General features: G+C 43.0%; 1 pseudogene; it reads left to right on the top strand.

Annotated features, from left to right (window-relative positions):
• Positions 1–205: 205 nt before the first annotated feature.
• On the top strand, positions 206–6,974 carry LOC101786493 (annotated as a pseudogene).
• The last annotated feature ends 5,670 nt before the right edge of the window (positions 6,975–12,644 follow it).

The raw sequence follows: 12,644 nt of genomic DNA, 5'->3' as shown, positions 1-12,644 counted from the left end.
AAAAAAAAAAAAAACAATAAAAAAACCAAACCACAAAAAAAAACAAAAAAACACAAAAAACAACAACACAAAAAAAAAAAAAAACAACAAAAAACAAAAAAACCAAAACAAAAAAAAACAAAAAAACAAAAAAAAAAAACAAAAAAAAAAAACAAAAAAAAAAAAAAAAAAAAAAAAAAAAAAAAAAAAAGAACCCCCCCCCCCCTCCCCCCCTTCATTATTATTTCATTTAATTCTTTAGCCTTTACTATTTGCAAATAGAGATTGGATGGCAAGTCTCACCACCTAGAAGCTGCTGCTGATTCAGATAGTCCTAGTTGATGCTCTGAATATTTGCTCTTACTGTGTTTCGGTGTATTACCTTCACAGCATTTTAGGTATCTTGGGATGATTCTGGATGTTCAGGTGTATCGCACTGCGTGCTACACAAGTCAATTTTGCAGGTTGCTCTGAAATGCTCATGTATAGATATGACTGATTGTCTGGGGCAATTTCTTGCTCTTATTGCAAAGGTAATTCTTACATTTTTAAGTGGAGTTTGTTAGGGACCATGGGAGGTGTTTGCCAACTGTAGTGGCTATCTGCAAGCTTGCCCAACCACTGAAACCAAATTTAATTGCTCGTATATCTATACTAGGCCAGCTCATGGTGCGGAAAGCATCTCCTGTGGTCTGTTGAATCTATTGAGGAATCTGAAGAGGTCCAAGAGGAAGAACACTCCAGAATTCTCCCAGAGGTCATTTGAAATATGGAACTGTGCCTTTGACATTGCTTAAATTGTTTGTGTTAATTTGGATGGATTATAACAATATATATTGATGTATCATCTGCTACCCCTTTCCTCTGCCCTGCTTCTGTAAGCTTGTAGCCTAAAGCAGACCATAGATCCATACATGTTTATGATATAAACTGAAATCTCATACCAATACTCGTGTATTATTTGTGATTCCACTTTATCTCCAGAGTTCCAGAAGAAATCACTATAAAGACAGTGGATGGTAGAACCTTTCAGTTAGCACATGCCAAGTTTCTTTGTAGCTATCATTGTTGGTTATACAGTACATATCACATAACTTATTGACAGAAAGTTGCATTATGACATGAATTTAGTTACACATAACTTGTGGACAGAATCTTTGTAAGGCAAAATAAGTGTCTATCAGCGAAAATTGAAGCTAACTGTATAGTAGTATTATAAATTGGCACATCTCTTCACTAACTTGTCCATTTTGTTTTTATACTTCATGTTACTACATCTGGAGTGCGACTGCATCCTTTTCCATTTCCGGTATCCTTCTCATGAGAAATCTAATAGAAACTCAACTTCTGGACTCCAGATAATTTCAATGACCTTAAATATCTCGATCAAGCTCCTTCCTTCCGCGGCAAAATGCATTACTGTAGATATGGTGCACACTACCGGTGAATTTATTTCAGAGTTGCTAAGTCTGACGGAAAGCTCAATAGTTGACAACAAGGTAAACTTTTATCTTGTACTGTGGTAGAATTAACTTGTTGAAATGGCAAAGCCAGTGGCAAACTGGCAATATATCCTGTATAAGTCAAAGATCAATTTACTGAGAAAGATTCTTTTAAACTCTTTTGCTATCAGTTCTTTAGCAGAAGTATTGGCATATATGTGTATGATTTCAGCCACACTTTACCTAATCTTGTATTATATTAGGTTATTATATGTGTTACCTTTTCATAGATATTCTCCCCTTTCCTAAAAGTAGCGCGCTGCTTATTCGAGTTAAATTTGTTACCATTCATATGATGCCCATATTCAAATTACTTACATATCTTTTAGCAATTTCAAATGGGATATTACATGAAATATTGGAAATTCATCATTAAAATGAACTTCCTGATCCTTAGTCTTGATACATCTTATCAGCATACTCTGATCATATGAATATGAGATAGTGGGTGTTCTTTTCAAACTCTTGCTGTGTTAATGTTGCAGAAATGATGTCATTGTATAATCTCTCTGACGGATATATACAACAACAACAACAATAGCCTTTCAGTCCCAAGCAAGTTGGGGTAGGCTAGAGTTGAAACCCAACAAGAGCTACAAATTAAGGTTCAGGCACATGAATAGCTGTTTTCCAAGCACTCCTATCTCAGGCTAAATCTTTAGGTATATCTCTGACGGATATATGGTCACAGAAAATTCATGGAGCTGCGCCAGATATCGCTAGGGCTGCACCTGTTTTTCTAGATGAAACAACCAAGCTGTGCTGGGCATACTCTGAGGCTGCAAAAGCAGATAACTGCAAAACGAGCATACCTGATGAAGATACTACTGTGAAACACATCGAACAAGGTCTTGCTAGTGATGTGACCAGGATTACATTATCCACTATTCAGACTTTGTGTAAATTGGGAACCTATGCAGCATCCAGTGGTGGAAGCCAGGTGACTTTGCTGAATGTATCATGGAAGGGTGTAGTCTCCTTACTGCAAAGTGGTAAAGGAATGATTGAAGAAAAAATAAATGTCAGAGAAATCATCCTAACCCTTCTCTCTCTGTCCATAAAATCTCTGAGAGTTGCTGCCGAAACATGGTGCATGCCGTTACCAGAAGCCATTGGTACCTCTGAAGCCAGAAGGGCATTCCTACCAATCAAGTTTTCTTGATAAATGCTGTAAGGATTTGTTCAGCATATCCATCTGAATCGATGATTATACACAAGAATATAATCAGGTGTGCACTAGTGATCACATCCGCAAGCATTTTACTCAGCAAGAAGCCACAATTGAAAGCAGCAAATGAGGCACTTGTTGAGTTGTTGGAGCCAACTTTATTTGTTTTACTAGATACACTTATGAAGTCATCTGAAGTAACACCAGATTCCAAATGTCAGCTTGCACGTTATTTTTTTGAAAACGAAGAAGCTAATAGTTCAGATCACATGAGACAAGCTAATCAGATAGAGATAAATTTGGCTTCATTGGATTGCATTTTCTCTACGGATTCAGATGTTGATCATAGAAATAGAGCACTTTTACCTGCTGAGTTAGTTGTGTTTTTACACCTTCTGCTTCCTCGTGGTTGACAGAAGTGGTGGTAATTGAATTATCTAAAAAGCTACAAACTCTTCTTAATATCTTAACTTCAGAAGACATCTACTCATATGTCCTTGGCTTTGAAATCCCTGCCTTATATGGTGCAGACCATTCTCCCGCAGTAGTTTGGCAACCTGTGTATGCTTCTCTCATGCAACCCTTGAAGACTTTTATGATTTCTGCTGTTGCCTCGAGTGCAGCTTGGAATGAGCTGGAAGCTTTCTTACTTGAAAACCTTTTCCATCCCCATTTCCTTTGCTTGGAAATTATTACAGAACTATGGTGTTTCTTCATGCGTTACGCTGAAACTGAGACTTCAATTAATATAGTTAGTCAACTATTCCTCCTGTTAAAATTTTTGGCATCACCAGAGGAAGTTCTTGTGCCTCTCAGTACTTTGCGGAAGGTTGCACGTTCATTGTGCATAATCTTGAGCTATGCATCTTCGGCAACTGTTGATCGAGTATATACATGTGCGCTGAATGATGAAAACTCTTCCAAGTCCTCGATCTTACACTTAGCATTACTGATGGAAGGTTTCCCTTTCGGTTCATTATCTGGAGGTATAAAGGAGCTTGCTGTGAAGAAAATGTTTAGCTCTTTTGCTGGTTATCTGGAGAGCTACTCCAAGAATCATCGAGCAATCAATGCTCCACCTTCTAACTGGGGTGTGATAGGATTTCCTGTACATGCTCTAGCCTCTGCGTTGCAGCGTTGGTAAGTCCTTTCTCTTGCTGGTAGTATTTTTCAGTCTGATGATGGTGGCTTTCTTTTACATCCGTACCGTCTTTTTCACAGCGAGATAAAGGATGATAGTATCGTAGATGAGAAGAGCATCACCGCTATGTTTAAGTTCACCATCTCTCTCATAAACATGTATGGAACTGCACCAGATAGTGTTAAGGATCACCTCGCCAAGCACATTAGCTCCATGTTGGATATTATCCCAAACACGAGGCATCTTTGCGCATTCAGTGAGATGGAGAAGTTGACTTTGCAGTTGCACACTCTGTTCTTGTCCTTCACATCTGGCAGCCATCCCACGCTGATCGATCACGATTTCAGCCAGGGGTTGGTGTCCTGGCGAGACTTTTGGGGGTGGTGCTGAGGTGACCGGCCGGTGCCATCGCCGGTTGCCACCGGTGTTATGGGCTTGGAACCAACCAGTTGCATGGTGGTTAGGCCGGAGTCCCGAGTCCCGGTCCTGTATGGCGACTTCACTTTACAGTCAAAGCTTCACACGTAATTTTTTTTCTTCTTTCAGAGAGTTGTTGACCCATAAAAAACCGTCAAAGGGAATGGGAATATCTCTGATCGTCTGCAAATTCGCAGTGCACGGTGGTGTCACCCACAACGTTGATCACGAGTTCCTTCTTGATTCCCCACGTTGATCAGACAACTGAAATTACAAGCTGCTCGTGTTCTTGAGTTTTCAGTTTACAGGGGCAGTACTGTGGTAGCATCTAGCGTGCTTTGTCTCCTCTGCTGCGTGTTACGTGATTCTTTTTTATTAAAGGTTTTACGTGATTTACATGCATGGCGCATGGTTAACCGTCCATCAAGCTCCAAACAGTTGCGCTACCTGAACGGTTACGGTTAGGGTAGGTGCCGTCCGTCCCTTCCGACACTAGTCTCAGACCACTAGAGCACAGTAGCTCACTTTTGGGCTTGCTTTCTCTAACTGACAGAGACCAAGCATGCCGCTGCAATTAACGTCCATAAACTCGCTCTGCTTCTTAAGCGATCGCCGGATTAGCTGCTTAAGCAACCTAGCGCAGCTGGTGAAGGCACACATGCCGCTGGGTAGGGTAGTCAATGCTGATGCCATGCCCTGGGTGAAGGCACACTCTCAGGGCTGGCTGAGTGAGTCAGTGAGACTGGAATATGACTGCGTAGACTTTCAGGTCTGGGTGAAATGGCCTTGCCTGTCAGTGCAGGAGGAGCTCACCGAGTGCAACCGCGACCGGGAGGTCTCGGGCGTCTTCATCACGCTGCACGACGGCGCCAACATCTCCCACCTCACCGGCACCATCGCCGGCCCCGCCGATAGCCCCTACGAGGGCGGCACCTTCACCATCGACATCCGCCTCCCCGGTGAGCCGCCCCTCCTCTTCCGATCCCTTCCCCCACCTCGCGCCTTCCTTCCATCGGATCCCCCCTCCACTCGTCGGCCTCGCCCTCGCGCGCCTGGAATTGCAGATTATTATCTTGCCATTTTGTTACATGTCTCCCCTTGTGCTCCTAAGTTCTGCTGCCCTCGCTTAGTTTTTTTTTTCAGTACAGCTCTGACTTATCCTCCAATCTATCTTGAAGGCACCCTAACATCAGTAGCCAAAATGGGGCAATTTGCTTGGACATTCTGAAAGATCAGTGGAGCCCAGCCCTTACTTTGAAGACAGCACTGCTTTCCCTTCAAGCTCTGCTTTCTTCTCCTGCACCTGATGATCCTCAGGATGCTGTTGTTGCACAACAGGTCTGAACTGGTTGTTTCCTGTTGTGGTTCTATTTTTAGTGCACTATATATTTAATTTTTGCGATTTAAGCTAAAGTTGGTTGAGAGTTAAATTGCCATAGCCTGTCAATGGTGGATTCCCAGAAATGAGTCAGAATGACTGTTTATCCAGAAAATATGTTTCTGCTGCATAATTGCCTCGTCATGCTGTTGGTTGAATAACGTCATACATTTTCACAGCAAAGTAAGCATGAGATTCAATGTGAACTTTGTTGCATCCATCACATGAGCTTGTGCCTGCAGCGCACTTGGCAATTTTACAGTTGTAATGTTACACAGGTGAATATGTTTGTGGTAGTCCTGTATGTTTTATTTTTCTGCTATAGAATTTTTCCACTAGTGCAATTAGTCCTGTATGTTCTCCATGTAGTGCTAAAGCAGATGCTAGACTGCAAGATAGGGCGTAGCTTTGTTTTATTTGGTTTTCAGCAAGCTCGTATGCATTTAGTATGGCCCACAAGGATATATAACGCTTTATGTAAAGCTGGGTGTAAGAAGTTTCTAATAAACCGTTTTTACTATGACGTATGACCATGTCCTCAGCCGAAATGAAGGATAGCAAATTCCAAGGAAATACCTCTTTGATATATTTGTCCAGCAACACAGCTAAGTTCTTTGTTGGAGTGTACTAGTGATGTTGTGGTTGTTACTTTGCTAACAGACTAGGCCACTAGGCAGTCCCAAAGGAGGCATTATATAGCCTACAGGATGGGCTTAGTAACTTCCTTCTGGAATTTGTACTGCAAGAATTAGTCCAGTGATGCAGAGTGTAAAGCATAAGCTCTGAAAATTCACTGCAAGAACGAATGGAACAGTGCGGACCCATAAAGCTGTACAAGAACTTGTGAGATTCTTAACTGAATTACTATTGCCGACCTTCTCCCATTAATTTCTGTGTGTTGATTCTGTTTCTGCAGTACCTGTGTGATTATCCAACATTCGCTGCTACGGCTCGCTACTGGACATAGGCCTTCGCAAAGAGTGCGCCCACTGGCATGGAAGAGAAGGTACTGACAATACTGCTCATCATTTCATTGCGTATGTAAGACATGTACATGTTGATGAGCCTTTTTGTTCGTGCGGAGTACAGGTGCAGAAGCTGGTTGAGATGGGCTTCCCAGAGGATCTTGTGAGAAGTACCCTTAAGAGTGTCGATGGGGATGAGAACCTGGCTCTCGAAAAGCTCTGCTCTGGCTAAACCACCCTATGGCTGATATATGAACTGTAAATTGCATCCCCATTGGGTATTATATAAGAGAACAATGCCTGCTAATTCTCCTGCTCTGCCATTTCAGTGTGGCCGTTTATTAAGACAATATATATAGGGGATTGGACCATGGGACTGAAGCGAAAACTGAAAACTGCTTATGATAACTCCAGAGTTCATTCATTTTCTTGTCTCACATTTTGATTTTATTTGTCCAGTCGCCTGAATTATCGGTGCTGTGACGTGTTTCTCTTCGCTCATGGAATCCTGTTTATATTTGATACAAATCATCAGTTTTACACAAGTCCGAGCAATCTGAATGTGACGGGTAGCATCTCATATTTGATTTTCACCATGTCCATTGTTTTGTGTCTGAATGTGATTAGTCATGTGTGCTACTAGTCGTTGTCTGAGATGCTTGTGTTTCTGTTGGTTTTGCTTGGACGCATCTTTGTGGCCGGTTACTTACTCAGCTGCGGATTGCATGCTGCTGTTTTACGCAGGAAATTCCTGGCACAGCATGCGTCAAAAGTTTTTTTATGCTTTTGGAAAGGACACGCGTCGAAATTTGATTCGTTTGAAAGAAGAGCATCAGGCATGAGGTCGGATTAAGACATGACGATGTCACGCTTGATTATTTTTCTTGTGGGTTGCATGATAAATACTGCCGAGTCGCGGTTAACTAGGATTACCTGACAATGATTGAGGCATCACAATCGCCGCTCGTAGGCGCCCTGTCTTGCCGGTTATTTGCAGTCACGGGTGTTTATGATTCTTAACCTGGTTGATTGAGGACGGAGCAGTGTGTGGTTCAGCTACCAAAACTGAAACCTGTGATGAACTCTTAATAATGTAACTTTATTTTCCTACGGATAGGTGGCAGAAACTATTGGCTAGCTACTGCACAGCTACGCTCTGTAGCACTAGAAAAAAAAAAGGTTGGTTCTTCGTCTGGTCTGGCTGTTCTGTTTGGTCAAACACGTCGAAACAAACCTCCAAGGGTTGACTAGTTCCAACAGGTCGAACTTGGTGGTATGTAAAAGACGGGCGCGTTGACTTTGAACAAGTGTTGTGTGGAGGCGTCAACACAGCTAATACAAGTCTGCCACCCTCTACTACGACGCAGTTAGAAGAAGGAAAGAAAGGACAAGTGAAACAGCGAGTCTTTTCACTCTTCACAGCCACGGTTTCACGCAGAAAAATCTCGAGGTGGCCACACAAGCACGATTTGACACGAAAATCCCAGAGGCTATCTGTCTGGGTCGAGTGCCAAGCGCTGAGTGGCAACTAGGACGCCGTGTTTCAAAAAAAAAAGCAACTAGGACGCCGGAAAAGGATCTGAAAATGGCCGTGCACTAGCGCAGCTTCCACATCTGTCTCCACCAAGCAAGCCAATTACCCAAACATCACACGCGTCGCCCTCAGCCATTGAAGACCGGCCGGGCGCTTGCTTGACCCCAAAAGCAAGGCACCGCCGCATCCATGTGTTGTGACGAGCAAGCACTATACTTTTATACTCGATACTACGAGTACTTTGCAACCTCCAGAGTCAAAGACAGGAGATGTGTCTACAGGGAGAGGAGCAACGACGACCATGACTGAAGATGACATGCACGCTGACACTGATCATATCACCAGAACGCCAGAGCACGAGCGCGGCGACCAAACCGCACCATCCTTCACATCTGGCAGCCATCCCACGCTGGTCGATCACGATTTCAACCAGGGGTTGGTGTCCTGGCGAGACTTTTGGGGGTGGAGCTGAGGTGACCGGCCGGTGCCGCTGCCGGCTGCCACCGGTGATGGCAGGCGGCCGGCCAGGCAGCCGTGCGTGATGGAGTTGGAGCCAACCAGTTGCATGGTGGTTAGGCCGGAGTCGGGAGTCCCAGTCCTGTATGTGTATGGCGACTTCACTTTACAGTCAAAGCTTCACACGCTTTTTTTTTTCCTTTTTTCAGAAGAGTTGTTGGTCCATAAAAAACCGTCAAAGGGAATGGGAATATCTCTGAACATCTGCAAATTCGCAGTGCACGGTGGTGTAGCCCACAACGTTGATCACGAGTTCCTCGTTGAATCCCACGTTGATCAGACAGCTGAAATTACAAGCTGCTCGTGTTCTTGAGTTTTCAGTCAGTACTGTGGTAGCATCTAGCGTGCTTTGTCTCCTCTGCTGCGTGTTACGTGATTCTTTTTATTAAAGGTTTTACGTGATTTACATGCAAGGCGCATGGTTAACCGTCCATCAAGCTCCAAACAGTTGCGCTACCTAAACGGTTACGGTTAGGGTAGGTGCCGTCCGTCCCTTCTGACACTAGTCTCATACCACTAGAGCACAGTAGCTCACTTTTGGGCTTGCTTTCTCCAACTGACAGAGACCAAGCTTGCCGCTGCAGTTAACGTCCATAAACTCGCTTTGCTTCTTAAGCGATCTCCGGATTAGCTGCTTATGGGGTGTTTGGGAGGAGGGGACACTAGAAGTATTAAACCTAGACTAATTACAAAACTAATTACACAACCTCTATGCTAAATCACGAGACGAATCTATTAAGCCTAATTAGTCCATGATTTGACAATGTGGTGCTACAGTAACTATTTGTTAATGATGGATTAATTAGACTTAATAGATTCGTCTCATGATTTAGCCTAGGGGTTCTGCAATTAGTTTTGTAATTAGCTTATGTTTAGTCCTAATTAGTATCCGAACGTCCAATGTGACAGGGCTAAAGTTTAGCCCTGGTATCCAAACGCCCCCTTAAGCAACCTAGCACAGCTGGTGAAGGCACACATGCCGCTGGGTAGGGAAGTCAACGCTGATGCCATGCCCTGGGTGAAGGCACACTCTCAGGGCTGGCTGAGTGAGTCAAGGCCTGTTTAGTTCCTCCCAAAATCCTAACTTTAGCACTATGCAAAAAGAAGATTCTCCATCACATTAAACTTGCGGTACATGCATAGAGTACTAAATGTAGACGAAATCAAAAACTAATTGCATAGTTTTATTGTACCGAGACAAATCTTTTGAGCCTAATTAGTCAATGTTTGGACAATAATTTACAAATGCAAACGAAATGCTACAGTTGCACATTTATGGCAAAATGTCAATTTTACTACTCCCAAATTGGGAACAAAACAAGACCTCAAGGCCTAAGTGAGGCTGGAATACGACTGCGTAGACTTTCAGGTCTGGGTGAAATGGCCTTGCCTGTCAGTGCATAGGAAAACAATCTCCTTTTATGAGGAATTGACTTGCCATACATGCGACCAAACGGTATGATTTGACAGCCTTCGTTAACACCGAGAGAGCAAAAGGAAAAGGAAAAGGAAAAAAGATGTCACTAGGGGGCGTTTGGATGTCAGGGGCTAAACTTTAGCCCTGTCACATCACACGTTCAGATGCTAATTAGGAGGACTAAATATGAGCTAATTAAAAAACCAATAGCAGAACCCATAGGCTAAATCGCGAGACGAATCTATTAAGCCTAATTAATCCATCATTAGGCGAATGGTTACTGTAGCACCACATCGTCAAATCATGGACTAATTAGGCTTAATAGATTCGTCTCGCGATTTAGCCTAGGGGTTGTGCAATTAGTTTTGTAATTAGACTATGTTTAATACTCCTAATTAGTGTCCAAACATCCGATGTGACAGGGGCTAAAATTTAGCCCCTCCCTGCCAAACACCGTCCTCCAGCGTCACTGCAGAATGCAGGTGCTGTTTAGTTGGGCTGAATGAATGGATTCGTGGCTGTTGCTGCAAGTAACTGTGCCGTGGAACGGATGCACGCAGATGGCAACTCTTTAACAACCCATCCAACCGGCCGTCGGCCGATACGATCTACATGCCCCTAATTTTGTCATGGACAGTCTGAACAATGTTTGATCGAGAGAGCATGGAGAATCTTGCGTGAATGCCCAACTGTTCTCAGGTAAGCTCTACATGCGATGGCAATACACACATCGACACAGGTGGATGGCAACTCGCGAACAACCGGAACCGCCTGAACATGATCTACAGGCATCTAAACTGTTTGCAGGTCATAATCTAAAACGAAAGAAGCTATTTGCAAGAAAACTCTTAGATTGCCTGAATATTGTTCAGTTGTTTCAACCAGATTAAAGGATGAGAAGTCAGGCAGTTATGATCTACGAAGTCTCGAGCACCAAATCTGATCGCTTGTGGAAGGATTCGGTGACTGGTTGGTGTGTGAGTGAGCAGAGCACTACCACTTATAACCCAATAATGATCTCCATCATGCTATCCATACCATACCAACAGCAGTAGCAGCTGCTGATTGCTGAATCGTTCGTCGTCCGGCAGAGATCGATGTGATTCAACTAACCCCTGACCTAAAAGTTTGGCCGCCCACTCTCACTAGTCACTACTCACTAGGCTGGGCTGGCTACACTACACCAGTGTGATGTTACTGTCAGCCATGCTGTGATGCTCAAACCATGGCTGCTGGTATAGCTGACACGCGGCAGAGGTGCAGGGCCCGAGATCTGTGAGAGTGTGCCTGGCTATTTCGACCCGTCAGGGATCAAGGGAGGGAGATTTCGATCGATGATGCAGGGGAAAGGAGAAAGAGAAGGCTGCAAAAGGAGGAAGAAGTTCTGAAAAGAGGTACTGCTCTACAAATTTGATTTCGGTTCCTACTCTGAAAGCTACTGTACGTGCATGCGGCAGGTCCATCACGCATGCATGGAAAACTGGGTTCAGGATCCAGATATCCGTGAGGAAAACAGCATCTATTTGGAAACTTGCTTTGTTTGTATGGAAAAATCGTATACCTGGTAAATGAGGGGGATTGCTTTTTCTATATAATTTACGGTAGCAAAAATGAACGTACATGAGGGATTTAAAATGAATTTTAGTTGTTTCGCAAAAAATGCATTTAAATTCTGCTGCCGGTCAGTAGTATGAACTGAAATATATTTATTCCCGTGCGAAAGGAGCTTTTGAATTTTGCCAGCACTTCCGTGTCAAGTGTGAACCCCTTAATTCCCGGGAAACCTTTTCTTGCCAAACAGATGGGTCCCCCTCATCTATCAACTCTAATCTTCAAACACTACTTATTGGGCACACAAAAGGACTTAACACAGTAAAAGCCGGCCATTTTACTAACCTTAGAGCAAATCCTATTTACCTTTCCATTTTTTTAATAATTATTAGGATAAATAAATAATCCATCCCGACTCACCCTAAATACATACAGCAATTAGATTGATACCAATAAAAGAGATATTGGGACATCCCATCAGCTAATTATTAGAAAGATATTTATTGGAAGATTACTAAAGACGCTTTTATTGTCCTACATATGATTCCATAAAAGAATCCTTCGAGATATATTATTTCATAAATTCATGTAAGGTCTTACTTGAGATGGCATCAGGATGAGAACCATCTGTTTTCTAAATGCATTTTTTCAAGCTGTTTTTTAAGTATATGACCTCATATATTTTAAAAGGAGCGTGTCATACTTGGTAAGTCTTTCTAAATAATTATTTAATTAGCATAGAATGGTAAAACAAATCATGCATAGCTTAGGATAAGCTAAACAAGCCAGCTTGGAAATGGTACAAAAGTAGAAGGTAAAAATTGTTTCCCTTTTTCTTCCTTGTTACAGAGCCCATGCTTGGATTGATAGAGGCTGTAGACCGGCCTGTGAGCACACGACTTGTGTGTCTCGAAACCGGGTGTCTGCCTCCAGCACGAGAAACATTATTTGCAAAAAAATGTAATAGTTTTCACATTTTATCCAAAAGTCAAGCTGCACTGTAACACTCTGGCAGGTAGTCCAAAATCCAGAGTGCCAAACCGTCATCACAAAAGACCCGTCACGTAGCACACAGT

This window comes from Setaria italica, chromosome V, assembly GCF_000263155.2.
Source record: "Setaria italica strain Yugu1 chromosome V, Setaria_italica_v2.0, whole genome shotgun sequence".
Classification (NCBI taxonomy): Eukaryota; Viridiplantae; Streptophyta; class Magnoliopsida; order Poales; family Poaceae; genus Setaria; species Setaria italica.
The sequence above is the reverse complement of the archived record's forward strand: the minus strand, read 5'-3'. Positions and strand labels throughout refer to the sequence as shown.